The following is a 26,306-nucleotide window of genomic DNA, read 5'->3' as shown; positions in this document are numbered from 1 at the left end:
CTCATAAGTCTTTTGACAAAGCCAAATGAAATACCCTGACTGCTATAACCAGTGAATTGAATTCCTCTGCATAGCGATGGCATTCTCTAAATACTCTGTTACTATCAGGCTCTGTCTGTTAATACTGGGTTATGCAGAGTTAAGCACAAATAAATCATATATGATTGAAAAGAGAATGAGTTATATAGTCATAAAGAAGCTTGTGGAATGATTTAATGATTTCAAAGCCAGGGCTGTAAGTAATGTGTCTGTAAGTAATGTAATGTACTGTAAGTAATCACAAACTACTTCTATTTTCATCAGTGATACCTCATAGATATTTATTCTTGAGCGTGTTATTTTGCTGTGAAAAGACCAATATTGTAGCAGAGGCGTTGTGTATGAGCAACCTGGGCTGCTGTGTTGAGCCTCTGTTGCTGTTGTGTGATTTATATAAACTGATGTGTTGTTGTAAACGCTCACCTATCTGAAAGGACCATTGACCCCTTACAGTACAGTGGGAAAATCAACCCTCTCACACTATCTCAAGTCGTCCTTCAGCATGACAGGAAGGGCAAGTGTTTGAACTTTCAGTAGTTATGGCGATAAGCAATTGGGCAAATCAAGTATACAGCTTGTATGCTACAAGCACAGATAAATGGACATACCTGAAGGTCTGAACAAATCTGTTTCCTTAATAAAGATGTCTGCCATCAGTGAATAAATAATCGGCATGACCCATTCCTCAGAAATGAGTTGGAAATCAGTGAACTACAAATCACTCACATAAGATGGACTCAGAAGATTAGCTGGGCTCCTATACAAATGTTTGAAATAATATGATAGTTAATACAAAACTACTGCATGCACATTAATGATAAGAATAGCTTAATAGGTAAACAGACACCAAATTCCTTTTTTGCTTCATTGTGCTCACAGTAAAACACAGCTCGAGAATGAGCCAGCCTGCTCGGTTGTCTCTATTAGTGTATTACTTACTGTTTCTCACATCTCATCACTTGCTTTAAAAACCAACAACTCCGGCTGTCATTCAACCCAACTCACTGTTACATCCTTTGTACCACCACTGGGGAGTTGTGAGCGTAAACTGAGATTTAAACTGCCTGCTGGGTTTGGCTTAAAAAGACTTACGGACAGAAGTGGTGCTGAAATGGGAGAACAGATGAAACAACAAGAGAACAAACAAGATATTGTTTAACTGATTAGTCACGATTAGGGTAAAAAACTATCTATGTCTGCCGAATGTTTCGATTGTTTAATAGAGTGCACCAAAAATTGTCAAGATGGTTGAAAGATTGTCAAGTGGGAGTTTAGCGAGTGAGATATTAACACCTGTTATTATTAGGGTGTATTTTGCTTCTACAATGGAGCAGAACTTTTAAATATAGCCTTGTTGGACACCTGTTGTAGTCTTTGGGTAACTAAGTTCTTTAGCACAGTCAGCAGTTGAGAGTTGAAATGGAGGACATTACAGCAATAGAAACAATGTAAAAAAATGGCTGCATTACACTAATGAGTCCCCAAAAACAGTAAAGCCAGCCTGTAGGTTGATACGTAGACAATTTTCCCTATTTGTGTTTTTAAGAGAATACTGGAAAAAAACTAAGACAATCACCATGGGCAGTTTCAGTTTAATATCTATTAGTATAAAACAGAACATTGCATCAGTAATCATAACCACTCATAGCAAGGCACACAATAATTGCAATCTTCAAGACTATCTGATGTCCTGTGAAACCATCACAATACACTCTCTTGGCTTTTAAAAGTCAGAAGCAGTAAAGTACGTGGCACTTCATGAACAGAAGGAGCTGCCACTGATACCCCAAAAAACAACTATTTTGTAATCAATGTGTTACTAAAAATCATGTTGCTTCCTTCTTGGACTTTAAAATTGCTCAGCAGATGTCTTAATATCTTTCACTCGAGTCCCAAGTCAAGTCAGATACACTAAATCTAACTCAACAGGCCGAGCTTCCAGACTTGGTTGGCTGCCCCTGTCCTATTTTTGTTCTGATATCCACTACCAGAGCTGCCCATAATTGGCTGGGTTGGAACTGTTGGGCTGGTACAGAGCTGACTGACAGCTGCCTGCTCCATTAAAACACACACAGCCTCATCGTCCAAGGATCACAGATCGACTTTCTTCACTGCGTTCTAAGGAAGAGAAGGAAAATGAAAAGCTGTATTGCTCAAACTTAGTGGCAGCTCCTTTTGGTAAACTGACATTATTTTTTTATCCATCCTGACTTAAAAGTATGAGTAGTGACATTGTAGGCAACATTAACCTGTGACTGCCCAGGCATCATGAGGACAAAAGCATTTTATAGCAACATGAACAGCTAAGTTCCCCAAAGTGAAACGGTAAAACATTTGGCAAGGAATCTGAAAAAACAGAATATTACAAGAATTTAAGTAGATTTTCTAAAATGTTTATGTGTTGAAGCATATTAAGAATCTTTCTGAAATGAAAAACAGACACAGTGCATAAACCAGTTCTGATCTGCTCAGTTTGGAATTTCCTCATTTTGTTTTATTTTTGCTTTTTTGCTCGCTCATTCTAAAAGTGATCAAACAAATAAAGTGCTCCTGTCACGTTTACGATAAAATAACTTGGAAAATATCACCAAACTGGGTAGTTCTTTAATGATTATGATCTAATGCAAAGACTAATCTTAACTAAGCATTCCTTTGGGAAGATGCTTCTGTGTACAAGAAGCCTACCAGTGCACAGAACATAAGTAACATTCAAGGCATTGGCAACATTAAAGGCATTTAAATCCCCCGAAGAGCACATATTACTGCACTCATCAATTCACAGTGCCAAGTGGCCAACTGTTCACAAATAAAAGCACACCAACCACTTCAGTAACTACTCTGAATGGAATTGTAACACTCTCAGACTCCCTGTGCACTCCCACCCTCTCAAACAAGTGAAATTAAAAAGTCCTACAGAAGATTATGACCTTCTGTGCAAAGAATTATACCTATCAATGTCCGTCTAGTTATCGTCACTGGTCATTTCATTAGAATTCTATCATTGGGATATCATTGGGGGTCACTATAGTTTCAGCATCATAATATTTGTGAGGCGTAGACATCACAACTGGAAGCCTCTCAAATATTTATTTATAAATATCCAATACATACAGCACATTTCTTATATTAATCCAGCTGTGTTCCAAACTAAATTAAATGGGACCATTTTCCACATTTGTTTTCATTCCGTTTTCTGTTCGAATTTAAGGAATGCTGAAATGGACTTTTGTTGTTTTATACTTTTGTTGTGAGCACTGTGCAGTAGAATTCTCAATATAGAGTAGGTACAGTATGTTAATGTTCCTGTTCCGTAGTTCCTTTACCCAGAGTGTTTTTTCACTGATGAACATTCTACCCAGTCATGTTGTTGAAGCCGATACCCTGGTTTCGGCCCAAAAATGAATGTGGCTGAATGTGGTAACAGGGCTACTAACTACTAAACGAATTAGATGGACCAAATGGCCTTTTCTCATTTGCAACTGTTCTAATGCTCATCAATTTCAGAGATGATGAGGCAGACTAATGCAAAGCTGATTTTTTGTATGAGAACACGAAGCAACCACTGGAATCACTTAAAATGGCTAACAGAGAATACAGATAAAAAAGAATACGAAATTAGTGGATAATCAGTGCTCCGGAGAGACAGAAAAGACAGAGAAGAGGATGAGGTGTAGCACTATACACCAAAAACCACGAACACAGGAAATGAATTTAGATTCATAAAGGATATCAGAATCTGTATGGGTCAGATTTATAAAAAGAACATTCAAAAGCATAGTGGTAGAAGTATGTCACTGACCACCAAAATTCAGATATTTAATAAGATATTTACATTTCTAATTTAACACTGCAAAATGAAACCGGGGATCCATATTTCTGTTTCAAAGAATTCAATGGATTATTGCTAGAGTCCATTAACAGCCTCTCACCATTGCTATGTTCAACAAAATTATTTTTCTGTGTTTCTAGGTGGGTCTTTGTGGGTTATCTGGCTGTTCAAAATGGGGCTTATTAAAAAAATATTTTCCCACTTAAATATGTCAAAATACTTTTCCTTAGATGGAAAACAAGAAGCACAAGTGAACTTCTTTTTATTGAACACATTATGTGCAATCACTGAAGATTGTGGCCTTTCTGGAAATGTTACCACATCTATTAACATTTTCCATTAATGCACTCTCACAGATACTGTATTTAAAGCACTAAAATCCTGGGTCACTTGAGAAATGTAACCAATAAAGACACTTGACCAAACACAGGTTCAGCTCTATGATCCAGCTGTCATGGAATGCAGACTGGGTCACATCACTAGACAACTGTGATTACCCAGGCCGTGGTGCAGAATTGGTTGAACACCGAGGGCAGGGTGAATTAAGTCTCAGTTTCCAGATTCAAAATGACTCATGCATGCTCTGGCTTCTTTCAAGAAATGGCTGGATGAAACACTCAGACCAATTAGCTACAGTACATGCAACCTTAATGGACTAGATTGGCCTCATCTTATTTGTAACCTTTCTTCTGTCCACATAATGCACAGGCTGTCTAATGTTTTAACTCATTTAGATATGATTCAATTATGGTATGTAACACGTGTGTTGATTAGGCAGTAGGCATTATATTTTTGCTACTTGTGCATTATATATACTGTGTAATACCTACAGTTTGTATTAAGTACTCCAAAGACAGAATCCTAATTAAATAACTAGTGAAAATAACAGGTGAGAAAGTAATTAAATGTGCACTTAGCCCACCATAGGGTCCAAGGGTGGCAAGTCTGGAGGTTTCAATTCCAGTAAAGCTCCTAATAACCTAAACCAACTTACTACTGACTAACTGTACCAGCGAGACACCTTCTTCCAGCTCTTGAGTGCTGCCAGTGTACAGAGACCTAGAAAATCTACAGAAACACAAGTCCTACAGAACCAGGTTTGGTCCCATCTTTTGCAATATTCCTTATATGCCATAGCTGTCTGTCCTATAGTTATGATGAAAATGATTGTTAACCCGGGGACAAGGCACATCAAAGACACTGTACAGTATGCAAGTACACATCGCCCAACATTGTAAAATAAGGCCCAGGAATCTCAATGAACCTTCTAGGCACACACAGCTAACATATCCACAACACCATGATGGAGTATTCTGTCAATCCGTCTGTAGAGCGTGTATTTTTAATCTACAGCACTGCCGAATTCAGCCCCCCTGTAGCAAAACACACACAACAGACTTAGACATGCAGTCAGCCACAATGAAACACCCAAAGAAGGAAGACCAATGCCAGCTTCCCTCAGGACAAAAGCTTCTATACTGCCTCACAACCTAAAGACTGCATGCACTTCTGAAGGTGGAATAAATCATGCAAACTTGAAGGAATCCATCTATTGTACTTATAAATTATTATTTGACTACAGAGTATAAATTCAAATATTCTTCAATTAAGGCTATGGAGCTGTGAAATACTGTACTCCTGTAAGACAGGAGCATTGAATTTCACTTCTGTTTTACGTGCTCAGGACAGCACCAAATGAAAGGTTCACCCAAAGAAACCCACCACCTTTACAGAAAAGGAGAGCTTTTATAAGAAGCATCTTCTTTCTACACAAAGGAAATTATTATAGTCATTAAGCAATGTGATAAGCAATGCAATAGACTGGATTGTGAAAGATTTTAGCCGGGCCTTCAGTGCAGGTTTGACATAGCAGAGGGGCTAGCCTGACATTTCTCAATAAATCTTTACTTTCCACTTGAGCTTCTGCATCAGACCCTGCATGACGCACACTGATAAGTTACACTGTGCAGCTGTGCTTGAGCCAACACTGCATTGCACTGAGGGACACGAAAATTCAGTTCTGGTCATGGCCGCTCATTTTAATAAGGCAGGGCTCGGTGTGTTTCAGTGCATCTAAAAGCAAGCACTCAGTCCAGTTCAACTCAACTCACAGCTAGAATGTCCGCAACTAGAGCATAAAGAGAACCTATTGCATGCTGTGACCTTAAACATGCTTCTCACTGCACAAAGAGAAGTACTTCCTGAATTGTGAAGAACAAAGACTGTTCTGGAATGTCTCTTAATGGAGTACACGTGCTCCATTGCCAAAACTAGATCTTCAGACACAATCTTGAACAGAATAGCCACCTTAGACAGACCTCTTACCGTGATTTAAAAGAATGGCCAAGAGATTGAACTTGAACATCTCTTTTTTTAATGTTTTTTTCCAAAATTTCAGAAGTAGTACCCCTCAGCTAAAAAGTTAATTGCACATGCCACAGGTCCCCTATCACAAGGTATGTGAGATGCTGTATATTTTTTTTTGGTTCTGAGATAATCTTTCCAACTGCTGAGATTTCCAGGCTAGGATTTGTATCCTAGGTTCATTTATATTATCATAATACAGCAAAGACTGACCATTTTCTCCCAAGTACTCACTAAGAGATAAGATTTGATTCAAAAATGTCAAGCAACCCAGCAGGACCTAGATTATTTCCATTAAGACAGCAAAGTTAAAAAAAATCACATCTGACTTTAGCCTCAGAGAACACGCACCAAATAACATTTCCTGAACACAGTCTAATAGATTCAGCTAGAAAAGTGAATTTGAAATGGAAATGAATTCTTTATCAGCTGTTACAAAATATGGGATCATTAAACTTGGAAAACTATAATGGTTATGCCGAAGAATAAGTGAAAAATTATGTTTTAAACTTGGTCCAAAATTACTCTTTTATGAACTCAGAACAATTTCTGAGTTAACAGGAATTACATTGATTCTTTGGGAAACAACAGTGCTTAAAATACAATATAGATGGCAGAAAACACATTTGACTCAAAAGTCAAATGCTCGTGTCTGCATTTAAAAAAATGCCTAGAAAGCAGAAAAAAGAATTTAAACTTGAACACAAATTGCATGCTGCCAAACTATCAGGAAACAGTTAAGGCTCAAAATGGACCTTTTACACCTATACCGCTTGCTGTGAAAGTTCAATTTAAGAAATTTATCTACACAGCAAAAGAGAAGAATAATGTAACTAAGTGGTTCTATACTAACAATGGAACTGTTGATGTGATATTTATTAAAAGAAAACATTACATTCTCACAGTAATATTTTACCATATAAACAATATGTGGGAAAAAGACCAAATAAACTTTACTGTTTTTTTGCTCTTTTCAAATATTTATGTATAACAGCAGATCACTTCCTCTATCATTTTTTTTCTATTGCTCTTAACATCCCTGTTTGATAGTTTCAGCTTCTTCAGTTCACTTTGCAAAAATCCCATCCAGCTATTGTATGACTTCATTTAAATTTAATTGCCTGGAAACACCATACTGCACTGCTCTGCAGTTTTAGATGAAATTGGTACTATATGCAAATATAAAACAGGGCTTGATGAAATCCAAAGCTAATTATACATTTAATTTATTTATTATAATAAGACACAGAACACCTACCAGCAGCTAGAAATGTGTTGTTCTTTTACCAACAATTCCACAGAGCCCTGTCATGACATAAAATAGTGTCTTCCCAGACCACAGAATAAGCAATTTGAAACAACATGACAATAATATATTAAAAAACAAATATAAATTGAAAAAAGGAAACGATCGTTCAGATACATAGCTCAACCCAGTGAAATATTAACCCACAGATATTAAGAATATTTTGCTTGTAAAACTAGACTGTCAAACCGATGTCTACAATTTACCAGCATGACGCTGATGGACCCAGTGTCACAGGGCCAGTATACATTTTATATTATGTGAATTACTGTAGCACATTGGTATCCAGTCAGAACCTACTGATCTCAGCAAACAGCCTCCTCTTTGAATATGGCCACATTACATAGACTGGATGATCTCATTCGTCCATTTTCTAACCACTTTATTCAAAACCAGGATAGAGGGGGAGCTAAAGCCTATCCCAGCAAGCAACAGGCGCAAGGCAAGATATAGTACATGCTGGATGGACACAGGACAGGGCACCAGTCCACTGTAGGACAGAGAGACACACACTCACACCATGAACAAGAGGGCCTTGACCATATACAAAAGTAAGCAATTAAATTAAACTAAAAGCCAAATTACATATTATGGTGATGACCGAAGCACTGTGCCAGCAGTTCTGATGATATGTTCATAAAACAGCAGAAGACGTATCTCTTTTATGCAGTAGTGTTGCAGAAAGGCCCTTCCAATGTTTCTCTGCAGATTCCTATCTTTAGTTCTCCGGATCCAGGACCCTGCCTAGCTTACAATTTCCTTTATTATCCAATACTGTCCAATTCTGAGCCATTCTTCTTTCTATGTGTCAGGCCCATTTGCTATCTACAACACTACAATAAAATCACCAGCTCTTGTTTGCTCTATGACCCACTCATTTTTTTTCTGTCCCTCCTTGCTCATTCCCAGCATTCACCTGCCCATGCTTTCTTGCCCTGTTTGTGGATTCTGAATCATTCTTTTAGAATCCAGGCTTCACATCTGCATGTGAGCAGAAAGAACACAAATCAGTCAAAGACTTTCCTCTTGGGGCACAAATCATCTAAAAGCACTCCATCCTACTTTGACTGTCCTTTTAATTTTACACAAGCCGTTCTTATTTGGTTTATTATCCAATATGCATAACATCACTTTATTAGCCCTATACAATTTCTTGCATTAGAAATTCGTCTTTTCGCATACCCCAGCTTGCTCATGTCACTGGTAATGTCCTCAAGCTGAGTTCCATTGACTTCCATTGCCACTGATTGAGCACACTGTACCTGTTAAACATTTTACATCTTTCCAGTATTAAGTTAATTTTCAGTATTCTTGCTTTGTTGCTGGCTCCGCTCAGTTCTTATATTTGCATTTCTAATACTTCAGGGTCTAATGCAAATGCCAACCCTGAACAAGCTGGGGTACTCCAACACTGAACAAAATTGCCACAGGACGATATTTAAAACACTGTGAAAAATGAGTGAAAACCTCGCATAAATTAATTACGATAATAATAAAAATGGTGTTAGAAAGAACACAGCAGTAAAGCATCAGCTCATTATTTTGAGTATGGAAAAATCCACTGAAGCTGGAGAAACACAACGGCCATATTAAATGTATTCCTTATTGAGATTTACTACGGAAATAAAGCTTAACTCTGCAAAACAAGAGCCTGTAAAATGAAAATATATTGTGTCAATTCTGTTTTATAGGATCTGTGTCTTGTAAAATGCTTCCTCAGTAATCCACATGAAAAGAAATGTTTTATTTCATTAGCACAAACCACAGTGTGAAATACACTGGGAAGCATAAAATGTGTAAAACTTTTAAGATTGTAGAAAACCATGGGTTTTCAGGGTTATGATGTGTGAAGAGAAACGTCACTAATAAGGTACTGTATAATATAATGTCATAATATAATTACTACAGTATGTTCTGCTTGCATTAAATAAAATAAGAATGTTAAAAATGTTGCTTGTTGGAGCTGCTAATGTATGTTTTTGGTGCTTTAACTCACTACAAAAACAATTTAGGAATCTATAAATTCAGATTTTAATATTAGAACTTAAAATACTGTTTTAAAAGGCGAAACTTAAATTGTTTATGGGAGACATATTATTGAAATTACTATGGAAAAAAATATGCTTCAGCAACATGGAGATTTGAAATTTTAAACCTGTTCATTTTTATTTTAATGAGAATCTGGTTTAGATCAATGTAAATATTTTTTCCTAAGGCTAAGGCTATTTCCCTGGAACAAAAATGTGGGCAGCACCTTATGAAAATAAGAAAGGTTCATGCAGAGTAAAACAAAATATTTTTTAACGGACTCCGGTGACTTTAAGCAGCCTTAATAAATATTCTAAACATTGAGATCATTACACAAACTCAACTATAATGCAAACACAGCAAATAAACCCTAGAAGTGCATGACTTAAACATGACCAAGGAATGGATCCAATTCGAAAATATCTAAAAAAAGGTTATTTAATTCCATGCAGAGCATAAAAACATAGATGAAGTGAGAGCAACAAACTCACAATGTCTAATCTTTAGTGCTCCCGAGCCAAAATTCACACTTTTCACCAGCAAGAACAACACCAACTGGAGAACGATGGAAGCCTCTCTAGCCTAAGAACAAGCCAGACTGCAAAACGTTCCACCTCCAGAAAGCCAGTTATAAAAAAGAGAAACTAAAAAAAGCATACAATACAGAGGAACTGATTTAATTTGGGTTTGTGAACACCACCTTACTCTCTGCATCTGACTGATAAGGGAGATGTTTTTCTTCTCCTCCAAATTAAAAATCCATGCACTGTGTAGTCTATCTACAGTATACATTCAATGTGCAGCTTAACATTACAAATAGCTTAACCCACTAGCTGAATTTCAGCCAGATAGTGTTTAGTGCTTAAATGACTGGAAAATTAATTGTAAACAATTCTTTTTCATAAATATAACTTTTTTATTTTGTTTCCTTTTCTTCATATCTTTTGCCACATACACCACAGCTGTAGGGTCACTAATACGTCATTGGAATGGTGCTACACTAGTACATTAAGTTGCACGTTCCACCCATATTTGCCTAGATTTTCCTCTGCTGCTTCAGTTTCCTCCCATCCTCCAAAGAAATGCTGGCTAGGTTATCTGAAGTCTCTTATTTGCCCCTGTGTGTATACCCTGCAATTGACTGTTGGTCTGTACATGCTGTAATCCGACTTTACACCCTAAACTCCAGTTTGCCACAACCCTAAGTAGGAATAAGCATAGGAATATCAGCATGTTCTGATAATGGGTGGATGGTTTATCAGTTCCCTGTTTCTCATAAATTTATTGTATGTACAGTAGTAGCCCTACAAATGAACCTTAAAGCAACCATTTTGTTTTATCACTGACAACTTATATTGCAAAAGAGAAAATCAATACTAAAGAGCATGATGTATATTGTTTGGCCTTATCTAGTTTCACATAGTGTATCAAAAACTTTTTTTCGTGTCTACAGAAAGACAAGTTATTAAAAAAAATGAAAATCTAAATTATGAAATCATTATAAGAGGAATCCAATTATTGTCTTACAGCCAATCAATAAAATAATTAACCTCAGTACACCTTTGTTGCTGCAAAGGCAGAATAAAAGACAATGCTTAATTGCACTGAAATATGCTTTTGTGAACACAGCAAAAAAAGGAAATGGTTATTCTTAGTAAAATACAAATAATATCAGCCATGTTCTGTTACTCTGGTCACCTACTTCAAAGCCTTTAATTGAGGGGGTTCCATTCCTCCTTCAAGCTGTCTTCAAAAAGACAACAACTCCTTTCTGTTTTTTACACACTCGTATTTTAATTACAAAAAAGCAAATCTGGTCTCCGTTTATGAACCTCATTAGTAGGGACCATGCCATTTGATAGACATTGAACATAAAAGCAAAACAATAAAATCACTGCCTATTTTAGGTCCTGTTTCTCAAAAGTTCAGTTCTGGACCCACAAAAAGGGACAAGGGTTCCAAGCATTTCTTCTAAAGGTCTTACTTTTATTCTACAAGTTACAGCTCTTTAATTGCTGCTTCTGCTGCTGTATATCAACACGCCCCTGGCTAGCAGAAAGCTTGGCTGATTAGCTGCCTTACTTGCACTTAACAGAGAATATTTAATATAATCAATAGAGGACACGCCATAAAGAATTCCTTTGTGGTGTGCCCACAGGGTCGAGAAAATTTACAAGGAATCATTTGATTTAAATTGCAGCATAAGAACTGGCATAAGCAGACAGCAGCTGTTTTTTTTTCCATTTGTAAACACTAAAAATGTTCCAAGCAAGTCACGCAGTTTATAACAAATTCACAAACCTATTAAAAACCTTCCAATAAGCTTCCAGCAGCAGTGAAACTCTGTGCAATGCGAATCCGACTTCACAGTTCCAAAATTATTCAGTTTAAAAAATACTCTGCACTGCTAAGAATAAAGCCTGTAAGCCAACCTATTTTGCCATCTTGCTGTTATAATGGTGTTTTTATTTGACTTTTGAAAATTAAAAATAAAAATGAAAGTGAAACATCATAAAAAAGAAAGTTTATCTTTTTAAGCAAATTTTCCTTTCAGTTCTTTCCTTGCAAATCACAAAAGGCAAAGGAACTCTAACACCAGAAAACAATTACCCTGTACTGCACACACAGTTGGATGATGCGGTCAGTCTTTGTCCTGTTCCTTCTGCCAGACAGCACAAATGACCCGAATAAAAGTCCAACAAGAGAAGAATGAAATAGTTGAGAGACATTTCCCTGACACAGATCTTTTGTTTTGTATCATTGTCAAACATTGTAACAAAGATGAGCGCACAGCCATAAAATCTAAAAAATTAAGAGTTCTGAGCCATTTAATAATGTTGCTTTATTAGTCCTATGCAATTTCTTGCATTAGGAATTCGTCTTTTCGCATACCCCAGCTTGCTCTCCATGAGACACACAGACAGGGAGAGAAGCTTGGGGTCAGAGCGCAGGGTCAGACATGTACAGTATACGGCGCCCCTGGAGCAGTTGGGGTTAAGGGCCTTGCTCAGGGGAGTAGGAGTAGGATTCCTCTGCCGGCTGTGGGATTTGAACCGGCAACCTTCCAGTCACAGGTACAGATCCTTATCCACAGAGCCACTACTCTGATCCATTTGTCACACTATCCGTGTTTATTTTATCTTTTAAGCTCGGTGGGGGAAAAAAAAACTGGGAATCAAAAACTCCTCAACCAAATAAGTTTACAGATCTTGGATAATAACAAAACAAACTCGACTCTGGAAGACATCGAGTAAGGCCCAGTTATGCATCACAGCTGACAGAACGACAGTACAGTACATGCAGCCACTCAGAACCGTGGGCTGAGGTGAGGATGAAGGCTAATAACAAAAAGGAGAGGTTTCCAAGAACAGCTTCTGTAAGTACACTGCTGAAACATTCATGTTACTGTTCTTGAAAAAAACATGAACTCCTGTACTTTTAGCAACACTATTATAAAAAGATATTTAAATTAAGCAGAACTTAAAACCAATTTGGGTTGCCTTCAGTAAGCACCAGTGCCAGTTTCATTACCCACCACTCACCTCAAGCATGAGAGGGAAAAACAGACCCCATTCTAGCAAATACAATATAGTAATTGTTTACAAATGTTGAAAGATCTATAATATATTTGATGATATATGACACACTGTATTTGCACAATTTTAACAACTGAGCACAGTTAGGAAATTCACTTTTCTTCTCTATTTTGTACATGACATACTCAAAAGGATGAGTGGCTTAAATTAAGCAGAACTTAAAACCAATTTGGGTTGCCTTCAGTAAGCACCAGTGCCAGTTTCATTACCCACCACTCACCTCAAGCATGAGAGGGAAAAACAGACCCCATTCTAGCAAATACAATATAGTAATTGTTTACAAATGTTGAAAGATCTATAATATATTTGATGATATATGACACACTGTATTTGCACAATTTTAACAACTGAGCACAGTTAGGAAATTCACTTTTCTTCTCTATTTTGTACATGACATACTCAAAAGGATGAGTGGCTTCTCTGATTTACCTGACCAAACCACATTTTGAACCTTTATTGAAAACTGTGAAGGCACCGTTTCCAGTATTCTTATTAGAATATCAATTCTAATCTAAATATTTTCGCAACGGTGCACAACATTCAATGCAGCAAAATCTGTACTGGAAAATGACCTTGGTTTTGTTCTTTCAAATGATGAATGGGGGAGTGGCCTTTTTTTATTTTTTTCAAATACCGGACACTCTTCCTCGGATTGTGCTGGATACAAAACTAAACTTGCAAAAATGTATCTGTTATTCGATGCATCCATATCCCTTGTTCTCAGTTTGGTCTTGTCTAATGTTCTGCTGTTTTTGGAAAGATTTAATTTTTTGCACGTATTCGTATATACCTTACATAAGGGTGTATGGTGTACCCTACACAAGAGTCTTGATCCCCACCCAATAACTAACGTTTTTGATACCCAGCTAAGGTGCATATCATTGTCTAATACAGGGTTTTCTCCTCATCATCATCACATTTCTAACTGCACCCTCCTGGTGAGGGTCACGGTGGTAACAGGCCCAGCAGAGCAGACCAGACTTCCCTTTCCTCAGCAACAGTCTCCAGCTCCTCCCTGGGGGACTCCCAGCAGTTCCCAGGCCAGCCGAGAGATATAATCCCTCCAGTGTGCCCTGGGTCTCCCCGAGGGGGTCTCCCCAGTGGGTCGGTCGTAGCCGGTACACTTCCATTAGGAGGCACCTGGAGGGGCATCCTCACCAGACACCTGAACCTCCTCAACTGGCTCCTCTCGATCCAGAGGAACAGCGACTCGATCCCAAGATCTTCCCGGACTGCCGAGCTCCTCGGCCGGTCACGGAGAGTAAGCCCAGCAGCGCTATGGAGAAACCCCAGTCCTGCCACTTGTGCCTGTCATCTCATTCTTTCCAGTCACCACCCTAAGCTCATGACCACAGATGAGGACGGGGATGTAGACTGACTGCAAAAATGAGAGCTTCGTCTGAAAACTCAACTCCCACTTCACCATTGCATTTTCACCAGTCAGGTGACTGACATGAGCTGAACAGGCTTTCTTACTCACATAAAAATATTTTGCAGCACACTTCCTCCCTCGATCCACACACATGCAACATCACCAGTTCACATTATTCACATTATTAGTAATATTCTAAACTAATTTCCATGTTAAATCTGAGTTGGCCTCAAAGTGCTTTCGCCCCTTCTCCTGGCAGACACTGACGACAATGAAACACAGAGCTCTTGCTCAGCTGCTCTCAGGCGTTTCGCTGTTTATGTACTTATAATAATAATAATAATAATAATTGCTTACACTTATATAGCGCTTTTCTGGACACTCCACTCAAAGCGCTTTACAGGTAATGGGGTCTCCCCTCCACCACCACCAATGTGCAGCCCCACCTGGATGATGCGACGGCAGCCATAGTGCGCCAGAACGCTCACCACACATCAGCTATCAGTGGGGAGGAGAGCAGAGTAATGTAGCCAATTCATAGAGGGGGATTATTAGGAGGCCATGATTAGTAAGGGCCAATTGGAAAAAAAACACCGGGGTTACACCCCTACTCTTTTCGAGAAGCGCCCTGAGATTTTTAATGACCACAGAGAGTCAGGACCTCGGTTTTACATGTCATCCGAAGGACGGCGCCTGTTTTGTAACATTTGTATTTGTAACATATAAATCAAATATATCTAGCTGTTTCTTGGTATCCTTTCAAAATTTGCAGAGTTCCAGTGAAGTATCAGGAACAACTTTTTACTCAGAACTTACACAAAAAAATATTTGTAAATAAAGTATGAAAATACACATATTATCTTTTAATATACTTTAACTTTTGCAGATATTTTTTCATGTATGTCATGATATTCAAATGTGAAATGGTGCTTTCTTAATTAATTCATTCTTTCAGTGGCAGGACTCATTAGAATGATCAATAGCAAAATAAACCCAGGTAGTAGTATTATTGCTGTATACTTTTCAGATCATGTTTTTAAACTAAATATTTTGTCATTTGAATGTATCTTTGGCTAAGATCATCAAACTTAATTTGACTAATTTAGGCTTTGGTCTCCATGGCAGTGTTTTAATTAATTGGAAACAAGCAGGTTCAGATAATGGTCTCATGCAGCATGCTATGAAGTGGTCAAAACATGAATTTCAAGCTCATCCCGTCTTTCACAGTAGACTTCAAAGTCTTTTTTTAACCCTTTATGACTCTAAATAAACAACATGTTTATGTAATCAGTAGATGTGCCACTATTAAAAACCTTCCAATAAGCTTCCAGCAGCAGTGAAACTCTGTGCAATGCGAATCCGACTTCACAGTTCCAAAATTATTCAGTTTAAAAAATACTCTGCACTGCTAAGAATAAAGCCTGTAAGCCAACCTATTTTGCCATCTTGCTGTTATAATGACGTTTTTATTTGACTTTTGAAAAATAAAAATGAAAGTGAAACATCATAAAAAAGAAAGTTTAGTGTCCCCCTCACTATACTGGGGCATTAGGACCCACATGGACTGCAGGGTGAGCGCCCCCCGCTGGCCCCACTAACACCTCTTCCAGCAGCAACCTTAGTTTTTCCCAGGAGGTCTCCCATCCAGGTACTGACCAGGCTCACACCTGCTTAGCTTCAGTGGGTTGCCAGTTGTGAGTTGCAGGGTGATATGGCTGCTGGCTTCTAATTATGTCTATTAGAAACACCGAAACACTTCCAGTAACTCTCACTTCCCAAACCGAGTTCTCCGTCTCACGCGAATACTCCAAACGTGCAACGTGACATTTTGGTCACTCCACAAAACAAGTTTCTGTTATTTTACTTTTCAAAAATTCCATGGCACACCTGGTAATGTCTGAAGGCACATTGTGGCACACTGTTTGAGAAACATGGGTCTAAAAATCAGATGATCAGATGCCTGTGCTTCCCTTTTTGATCAATTTTGCACTTTGTGGCAACCATTTATTTCTGATTTTAAAGGCATATACTGAAATGCCAGTCTCCTAATCTTATTTTAGTGATATTTGTCAGAAAGTCCAAAATTCCACTGACTCTCCTTAATGCCTATCTTTTCTGTCCTTCTCTTCTTTCCTGACCTTTATAGATCATGATCGACAAACAGTGAACTGGCTAAGTAAATATAAAACTAAAATCCACTACATTGATTGTATAACACTGAGATGATTATAACACTGAGATTCTTTACAGACATCGAGTCAAATGATCTGTTAGATAAATATCACATCTAAGCATTTCAAAAATAATTGCATTTTATTCCAGCTATGGTAAGTGTACCACTAGGTAATAAAAAACGATACAGATAATGTACATGTAGTGTATAAACACCTCATGTATTTGTTGTATATATGTATAAAACAATAAAAAAAAGTGAAAGTATCTTTGCAAATGTCCCCAAACAGTCAGGCTGGAAATCTAAGGCAAAGTTTCATTTACCGGCCTGTCAGTTTTCTGATAGGGAGCAAATGAATGCAGCAGAAAACAAATCCATCAAATCCAACATCAAAACAACCGAGCTCTCTCCCAGTGTCTGGGGGAGGTTAGAGATGGACGTGAAAGTGAAAGGGAGGGGGGTTATCACACCTAAAGGCTTCCCCTTTGATCCAACCCGCTGACTGTAAAAAGCCCCTTGGAGGAAAAGTGTTTTAACTCAGACACAGATAATTATGGGCTTAATTTGACCAGAGGAGGCAAATTAATGTTTGCGAATCCCCATGGTTCCACTGAAGATGGAATTAGACAAAGCAATTTAACTATATATTAAAAAAGAAAAAACTGAAGAGGAAGCGCTGAGGTCGAAAGCCCGCTGCTGGAAACACGACAGTCTCCTTGAAATCAAATGATTAGGAACTGGAGGGGAGAGAGCGAGCGGGGAAGTTGGGCCTGTTCAGTTGCCATTAACACACAACACACACGTTCACTCTCCACACACATAAGGAAAGAGGTGTGACTCTGAAGAGTTATTAAAATGTTTAGAAAATGCCAGGGTAAGCAAACCTACTGTCATCCACCTGCATCTAAAGTGGGCATTAGTATATGGTTTGTATATGAAGCCTTAAAAGAAGATATCATACTGTGTTGGATCAAACTAGACATTTTCTCCTTAAAGCACAATTAGCATTATGTGATGATATCAATATGAGTAATGAAGGCAAACTGCTTTAACAAAGACAAAAGCATGAGAGTAATTATTCTGTTTATTGCCTAGGATATGCATGTACAGTATTTGTTAGTAGAAACACTTTTGCCCCATGTCATAGTCCCAGGACCGAACAACAGACTCTCATGAAAAATAGTTAACAGGTGATTCTAAGCTGGATGAGGAGATGCAGACCACAGAGCAGAAAAACACATACTGTAGTCCAAGAAATATCTCAAACAGCAGGGACTGCACAAACACCAACAGCCAAATGTCAATTTCATGCTACGTACACTTCAATTAAAGAGCTAATAGCTACCTGCCTATATAATAAGTTCATCGGTGATGTCAGAACATTTTTGCCAGTTCAGAGCTTGTATCGCTTTGGCCAGAAAAAACAGCCAGTAAAAGAACAAACTATAAAGTACGGTCAATATACAGTTCTAATTCAAAGCTCATCTCACACTTAGGAAACATGATGTTATGTTATAAAATAGTTATGTTATTAATTATCTCTTTCTTCCCTTTACGTGTTTTGTAGCATTCCTAACTATGGATTTGCACTTCCATGTTACACTGTGTGTCAGGACCAATATGCAGTATTTAAAGGAAAAGCTTTTTAGTGCAGCACACAGATCAAGTGAAGGACAAATTTCATCTGAACTGATTGACTTTTCAATCTAAAAAACTAATAACTGGACTATTCGATAACAAATACCGTATTTCAGCTTAATCGTGATATCTTTCGTTTGAATGAGCAAGGGCAAACACCGGTTCCAAATGGCTTTCCACTTTCAAGAGGAGGAAAGAATATTACAGGAACCATGAAGATAAGCTGAAATAATAAGTACAAAAGTCGCAGGGAATCTTGCTTCAGTATATACAGTGTGAGTTCTTGATATTGATTGGTGATTGGTGAGATCACAGAATATAGCAGAAGCCTGTACCAAGGTGGGGCTGCTTAACTGTTTTACTGGGGCCTCACAACAGATCAAGACAATGTGTAGAGACTGTATGCTGAATGGTTAATGGTGGTCACAATTTTCCTTCAAGAATAAAGCCTCCTGCACAAGTTGGCAAGTGTATCCTGTTCTGTAAAACCCCAATTCTTAAAATTCTTTAAAAAATGTACTTTATGGGATCAAGCAGGAGCCTATGCGAGTGCTAAAAACATCGTTAAAAGGAGATGGGAATCAATGCATTTTAATTGCATCCATCCATTTGCTAATTCAGGGTCACAGGATTTTCATTTCATCTCCAAGAAGCTTTGCTGGGCAATTATCCATACTGTATTAAAACAACACAAATACTGTTTAACAGCATTTGTAAGTAAGATATGTATACAAATACAAATTAAAGACATAATATATAAAATACATTATAATATATACTGTACAGTACAGTATAATGCACACATTCAACCAGAAGACACTAATTAACAACTAAAATGTTTATGTATTGGCTCTTATGGTATATTTCTAATTTTAAATATTTCTATTTTAGTGTTTACGTATTCTTGACAGCTGCCAAATAAGTATTTACATACAGTACCTACTCTTTTAATGACAGTTAAAGCTGTTCTACCTCCCATCTACACTAATATTTGTATGGTTTATACAATGCCATGATCACGGTTTTTATGATTTTAAGACCTCACTGATTTGATTTTGGGTAGATACTTGAACTTGTGTTGCCAATGACAAAGCAATACAAAAGAGCACTCTTATTATTTGTCAGTACATGTCATCAAGACTTCAGAAACAATAAAGCAAAGTCTGGTGAATGATAAATCGATTTGATTTTCTGTAATGGAGACGAGTCAAGTATAAAGTCTTTTGTCCAGATAAGTGCTGCTAGCATACAGTACGTCATAGAAGGGTTCTGTTAAGGGAACCAAACACTGTTATTTTCAGAGGTGTTGTTTAAATACTGCCAATGTACGTCTGCTTTTAAAAATTGAGAGGTTGGTGATCTGGAGAGTAAGAATTATTATGTAAGAATTAAATATAGCAGAACCTGACAAAAATACAATGGATTTTAGCATGCGGTGTTGCTGGAAGGAAATGAGTGGGTATGTTGTAAAAATTAAACTGCTGTTCAGTTTTATTGGGATAGGCCGTTCTCTTTGACACTGTGAGCCAATGTTTTGTTACATAGAAGGTCTGTGCAGACTCTCTCCTTGGTGAAGGAGCTTCTGTGCTGACTGAGGACCCATCCAGGCCACACTCTATGTGGACAGACTCTGGAGCGGATGAAGGAGTAATTGCTGGGTTATTGCTTTATGGCTGCCACTGACAGAGCTTCAGTAACTGCAAGAAAGCTCCAAACCTGCTTCGAAAAAATCTGATATCCCAGTGGCTGTGCCGAACAACACTATTGTATAACACTAAGTTATTTTCAATTAATAAAGTTGGGGAACCATGTCTGTTACCTCCTGGTTAAATATCTTACATTCTTCCCAGAGCCTACACACCAAGCAGTATTACACTGACTCCGCTGTACATAAGCCTTCAAGAACGTTTTATCTTTTCTTTATTACAGTAATAAAAACCACATAATTCCTGCAGATGTTAAAAGAGCAAAAACACTAAAGAAAATGCTCCATTCTCCAGCCCATGTTAAATCAGTTAGTTGGCACCAAAAGACAAAGCTTTTCTTATTTATGAATGCTGAATGTGTGCACAATCTTATTTTACAGAAAAAAAAACTTTCCAGGTCCAACTGGCAAACAAGAGCAATGACAGAAACCTAAGAAGATGCAGTGCAGGATGATTAACTTTTCCAAGAATACATTTATTGAACCCATCATGTTTGTGTTATTATCTTCTTGAAGAAAGTAGTAACAATACTGCACTTTTGATTTTTTCTATTATTAAATACCTCATTTACCACTCATAATTTGTATGGCATTTGACTAAACTATATCTAATAAACTAATAATCTAATAATTATTTGTGTACACTCAAACAGAAGCAGAAAAAACAGAAAATATAGCAGAATCATAAAAAGCCATTAATCTAGCTGTGCACTACAGTTTAGACCTTTGTCTTGTTTCTCTCTATACAACATTTGCAAGATTTGCTTACAGTTTGGCAAACACTTGAAATAGAACTCTTCCCTAAAGGATTTGGCTAGACAGTTGTCTTAGCTCCAGGATCCTGAACATTTAACTTTAAACACCTCTACACACAAAAACAATCAGGCTTACACAATATTCACACTAGAAATGCAGATGCTATCAATTTGATTGTGAAACCGACTGAACCAATATCTGAATCTTTTTTAATCCTGCATTAACATCTGTTTAAGTAAATGGGGAAAGAGGTACTATATAAGTCAATACACATGTTATTATGCTAGACATGACACCTATTTTCAGTATCATGTACTACACGGAACTGTGGACCACTGCAGAAACAAGCAGCCCTTCAAGAGATTGAAGCTCTGGCAGATATTTACTGCAATAGTTTCTTTACTATTATTTTAAGGAAACTCTTATATCTCGAATGTCTGGTTAATAAAATATCAAAATCAGAAATATGTGCAAAAATAAGCAGTTTGATATTTATTGTTTTACAGCATGCACCCCAAACAAAACTCACTTATCATGTCCTCTGGCAGATAGGTATAGCTGCGGATTGTTTTTTTTTCACATACATTATGCCAATTCTGTAATTATGAAATTCTGCAAGTATTCTCTACATATGGCTACTGCACAATGTAATAAAAATGTTTTAAAAAATATGGGTTCATTCTAGAATTAATTCCATTTCTTTACACAGAAACCTGCTTTTCATTATGTGTGTGACTTTTCTTCTCAAACAAAAAAAGACATAAAAAGAGAATAATAAGACTCTTCTTCTTCCATACCAAACATATGGTTTTACTGGATATGCCTCATTGATTTAAGAACAAGGATTTACTGTTAAGTAGCACACACAAGCACACAACGTGAGACCTGTTATAAATCACTACATTGTTCTCAGTTATTCAGTCCCACTCACAAACACTACAGCATGTCTGTCACTGCATGCCCGCGCACAAAAATATTAATATGACAGAAATTCTTTATCAGAAACATCTACCATTAAAAGCAATTACTATTAAAATTCTCATACACATAAGCTACATATAATCATCATATCCATCCATTTTCTTCTCCAATTCAGGGTCATAGGGGAGTTGGAGCCTATCCCAGCAAAAAAGGGGCACTGAACACGGAACACCTTAGATGGGACACCTGCCCAATTCAGGGCAGAGAGACACAGATATGCACACACTCACACCTAGGCCAAATTTCTCCAAAAGCCAATTCACCTACCAGCATGTTTTTGGGCTGTGGGAAGAAACCGGAGCCCAGAGTGGAAACCTATGCATTCACAAGGAGAACATACAAACACCATACAGATAGCAACCCAGGGCCCCAGCAATGTTGACCACTGCACCACTGTGCTGCCCATGATCACCATGGTCACCATTACAGTCTACCAACAGACCAGAAGGACCTAATGGCTTTCTGACACAAACCCAAAGTAAAAACAGCAGTTACAACAATGTCTGCTCAATCAGCCATGGGTCTCACACGTCACCATATCCTCTAAAAATTCAACACAAGGCTATTTCATTAAGTAAAGGCACCTATACTGTATAACTTTAGAGTATTGCTACCTAGGAGATGTAATTCCTGAAGGAATTAAGAGAGCTCCCACACAGGAGGCACTTGCTTAGGTTTTGCTGCTCCTCTCACAACCTGTACAAAGTAGGAGCATTGCCCAGTGTATTCCATGAACACTCACCAACAACTAAAAAGACGCCAACAAAGCATACGATCTGATTTGTGCAATGATGGAGGTTTGAAACTGAGGGTGATGCCTCACACACGGTGGCTTGCAATACCCTACTTCACCGGAGACGTAAATTCACAAGAGACTAAGAAATTCAAGCGGCAATATTAGGTGGGAAAGTCATAGTGATGATCTTCTGGTTTCCATGGCAATGAAGTTGTGAAGGAATCCATAATGTAGTGGCTGTGACATCAACCTAAAAAACACCATGCTAAGGGAATACAAAAACCCTTATTGAGATGGGTCCAGTGTATTTCTGTGCAGGGAAAGTACGTTGAAAGTATGTTGAAAAATGGGTCTAATGTTGTGTCCAAGAAATAAAACACATTACCTCTATGGGCCTTTGTGTCTTTAAATTACTGCTGCATTCTTACACAATTAAGTACAGTATATGTTGTATTATAAAGCTATTTAGCAATACATTGCATTGTTAGTCAAGAGAAAAGGACTGGACGTAGTATTATGTTTGAGTTAGTATAAGAGCAAAGGATTGAAAAAATAATTAAAAATGTACAACATGTGTGGAAAAAACAGCTTTAAATGTGACCAGCTTATTATTCTGATACAGTAAGATCTCTGATATGCCATAATATGTCCATTCAATGTGCCTGTAATTCTGATCTCTGCCTCTGGAAAAATAAATTCATGATCCTCAAGATTGTAGAAAGTGTTTTTCATTGATCTCACCTCAGCTGACCTGGTTATGAGTGAACTGGCTTGGGTTTAACTTGAAAGAGTGTCAGGAAAGACCTGGTTTGGCTCCTATAAGGCATTTTTAATATGTCTAAGTGGGCTTTACAACCTACAGTGAACAATGGAAAAATGACAAAACAGTCCTGTACAAACAGCCCAATACATGGTCAGTCATTCTTCCAAATGCATTACAATTAAATATGACTTTAAGGAAATTAATGTTTGGGGTTCTTTCCAGAAAATAGAAGAAAATAAAAGCAATAAGTCATCAACAGACATAAATCCCACTGGAGCGCACTGTGAAGTGTGCTGCAGATCTATGTAATTTGCTGACACCGGCAGCTTTTGTAATTAGCTCTTACATTAATACTGTATATGTTTTTGTATCTCCTGGGTAGTTAAAAAGTAGCATGTTCTCTTTGTTGCTATGAACACTACAGGAGAGACTGCCCTCAATCAGATGATTTAATATCAAAAGTATCATTAAAATACTTTATTTTGATAAAAATAAGTCATTGAGCGATGGTAACTAAGAATAGCAACACACATTTAAGAAAATTAAATAAAAGTTATTTTTTATTAATAAACGATAAAGAGATTCCATCTAACAAATATTTTCAGGTATTAAAATCCAACAGTTGTATTATTGGAACCAATAGCATTTATTGTGTTTTTAAAGAATCTTTATAAGCATTTGAGTTTGAATTGTCTTGTATTATGAATACAAAGCTCTGACGAATGATTAGATTGAAAAACGGAAAATTCAAAAATAAAATTATGTCACTCTGCTGTAGAAGAATATGTTGAACTGCTGAACAGAGTTCTTCCACCTTTGTTGAGATTAAAGGAATACATATGTGAACCTGACACACCACTAGTAATACTTGTTTTGCCCTTATTTTAAGTAGAGAACCAAAGACACTCTCTAAGCAAGGGAGGTTTACAAAACCTCTGACATTAAAAATCTGCTTGAGAATGAGATTCTGAGAGAAAGTCAGCAGCTGTTTATTGAAAACAAACACTGTAGTTACAGCCTCTGGCTCACTTCACAGGTACAGTGTTGTTCTACAGAGGACAGTAAAAGAATGCAGCAATACAATGAAGATGCTTGGAGACAGGCTTTTAAAATGATCACAATACTGTATCTGGATCAATGCTTCACATAGGCAAGGTCATAGAAGACTTTCTCCTTCGGTATTGAGCTCATTCATGATCATGCTTTTGCAGCTTCTGGTACATTATTAAACTAAGGTTGCTGCTGGAAGGGGTGTTAGTGGGGCCAGCAGGGGGCGCTCACCCTGCGGTCCATGTGGGTCCTAATGCCCCAGTATAGTGACGAGGACACTATACTGTAAACAGGCGCCGTCCTTCGGATGAGACGTAAAACCGAGGTCCTGACTCTCTGTGGTCATTAAAAATCCCAGGGCGCTTGTCGAAAAGAGTAGGGGTGTAACCCTGGTGTCCTGGCCAAAATTTCCAATTGGCCCTTACCAATCATGGCCTCCTAATAATCCCCCTCTATGAATTGGCTTCATTACTCTGCTCTCCTCCCTACTGATAGCTGATGTGTGGTGAGCGTTCTGGCGCACTATGGCTGCCGTCGCATCATCCAGGTGGATGCTGCACATTGGTGGTGGTGGAGGGGAGACCCCATTACCTGTAAAGCGTTTTGAGTGGAGTGTCCAGAAAAGCGCTATATAAGTGTTAGCAATTCTTATTAAATTATTATTATCAGGACCATACTTAAGTGGTCCTGAAGCTTAGTGGAAAATAACTGGTCACAGACCTACAGGGTGTTTCACCAATCCACGCAATCATTCTGCCTGGACAGGCTCTGCCCATGCCAGATGCTCCCATAGAAAAATAAAACATCGAATCCATGCAAAGAAGGAGATATTTTGCTCCAGTTTATTTCTTTACAAATTATATAAGCTAAACTACATGCCAGATGTGTCTTAAAATTTAAAGTGTCTTGAAATAATGTCTTGTCAGGCGCTATGTAAAATATTGTGATTAAATGCCTCATATCTGAAAAGACAACCTATATTTTCTTCTGCAATAAAAATGCAATAAAAAACGAAACAAGAAATATATATAGTACTCATAATTAATATATGACAGAAAATCATATGTTTCTATAGTGTACTTAAAAGTTACGAAAATTAAAAATACCAGTAAATAAATGTATCAAGTTTTTCTGTTTCAACAATCTTGGGGTAGCAGCAAGGACTAGAAATGGTTGGAGTAATTTGATCTTTTTTTCCCCCAAAGAGAGGTTTAATAATCCTTGCCATAAGGGCATACTATCTTAAACACCTTCAACGGAATTACAGTACATTTTTCATTCTCCTGCTTAAGGGTTAAGACTGGTAGCGAGTAATACTTGCCAGTTCAGTAATGAAATACATAAAGCACTGACAGTAATATACTATTTTGTGGTTAGTAAGGTTTTACTGTGAATTAAAGTGCACAGCGGCAATGAAAAGAAAGTGCCAAAACCAAAGATTACTTATAAATAATGTAATGGGTGCACTACAGCCAAGCCTTTCCCAGTGTAGAAATAACAAATACTTATCCTCATAAACTGAACCCAACTGCAGTTCTATGGCAGGTCCTGTATCAGAGTAAACACATGTCCTGGAACAAGTGGGGAAATAATTACTTTGGTGCAAGCAACAGCAACTTCATTTTTAAAGTAATCCGAATAATTTAAAAGAAATGAGAGTTCTGGAGTCTTTCACAGTTCCCGTGAATACTTCGAGTAAGACTGAAGATCGCCCCATACTTATGTCTTCTAAGGTCAGCCCAATTCAGTCCTCATTGAGATCCCCGGTCTCAAAAGGTCTTGTAACTGTTTCTACTGGAACGGCTCCATAACAAACTTACTCAGTCAGGGGTTTCTTTCACACAGATGGGAGAACACATGTAGAGGAGAAACCAAGAAAGATTCACTAAAGCCTGTATAAGGGAATGGGTCTGTTTTGATGGAAACAGCTTTGCAATAGGAGTCATCAAAGCCATTTTAAGGGGATGGAT

The 26,306-nt window shown here is 37.7% G+C and overlaps 1 protein-coding gene across 6 annotated transcripts in view; it reads right to left on the bottom strand.

Moving 5' to 3' along the window:
• The window catches only part of kdm4c (lysine (K)-specific demethylase 4C), a 219,702-nt gene that overhangs the window by 139,493 nt on the left and 53,903 nt on the right, over positions 1–26,306 (bottom strand). The gene's annotated exons all lie outside the window — the stretch shown is intronic.

The sequence above is a fragment of the Lepisosteus platostomus genome, chromosome 1 (genome assembly GCF_059453375.1).
Source record: "Lepisosteus platostomus isolate fLepPlt1 chromosome 1, fLepPlt1.hap1, whole genome shotgun sequence".
In the NCBI taxonomy this organism is placed as follows: domain Eukaryota; kingdom Metazoa; phylum Chordata; class Actinopteri; order Semionotiformes; family Lepisosteidae; genus Lepisosteus; species Lepisosteus platostomus.
The sequence above is the reverse complement of the archived record's forward strand: the minus strand, read 5'-3'. Positions and strand labels throughout refer to the sequence as shown.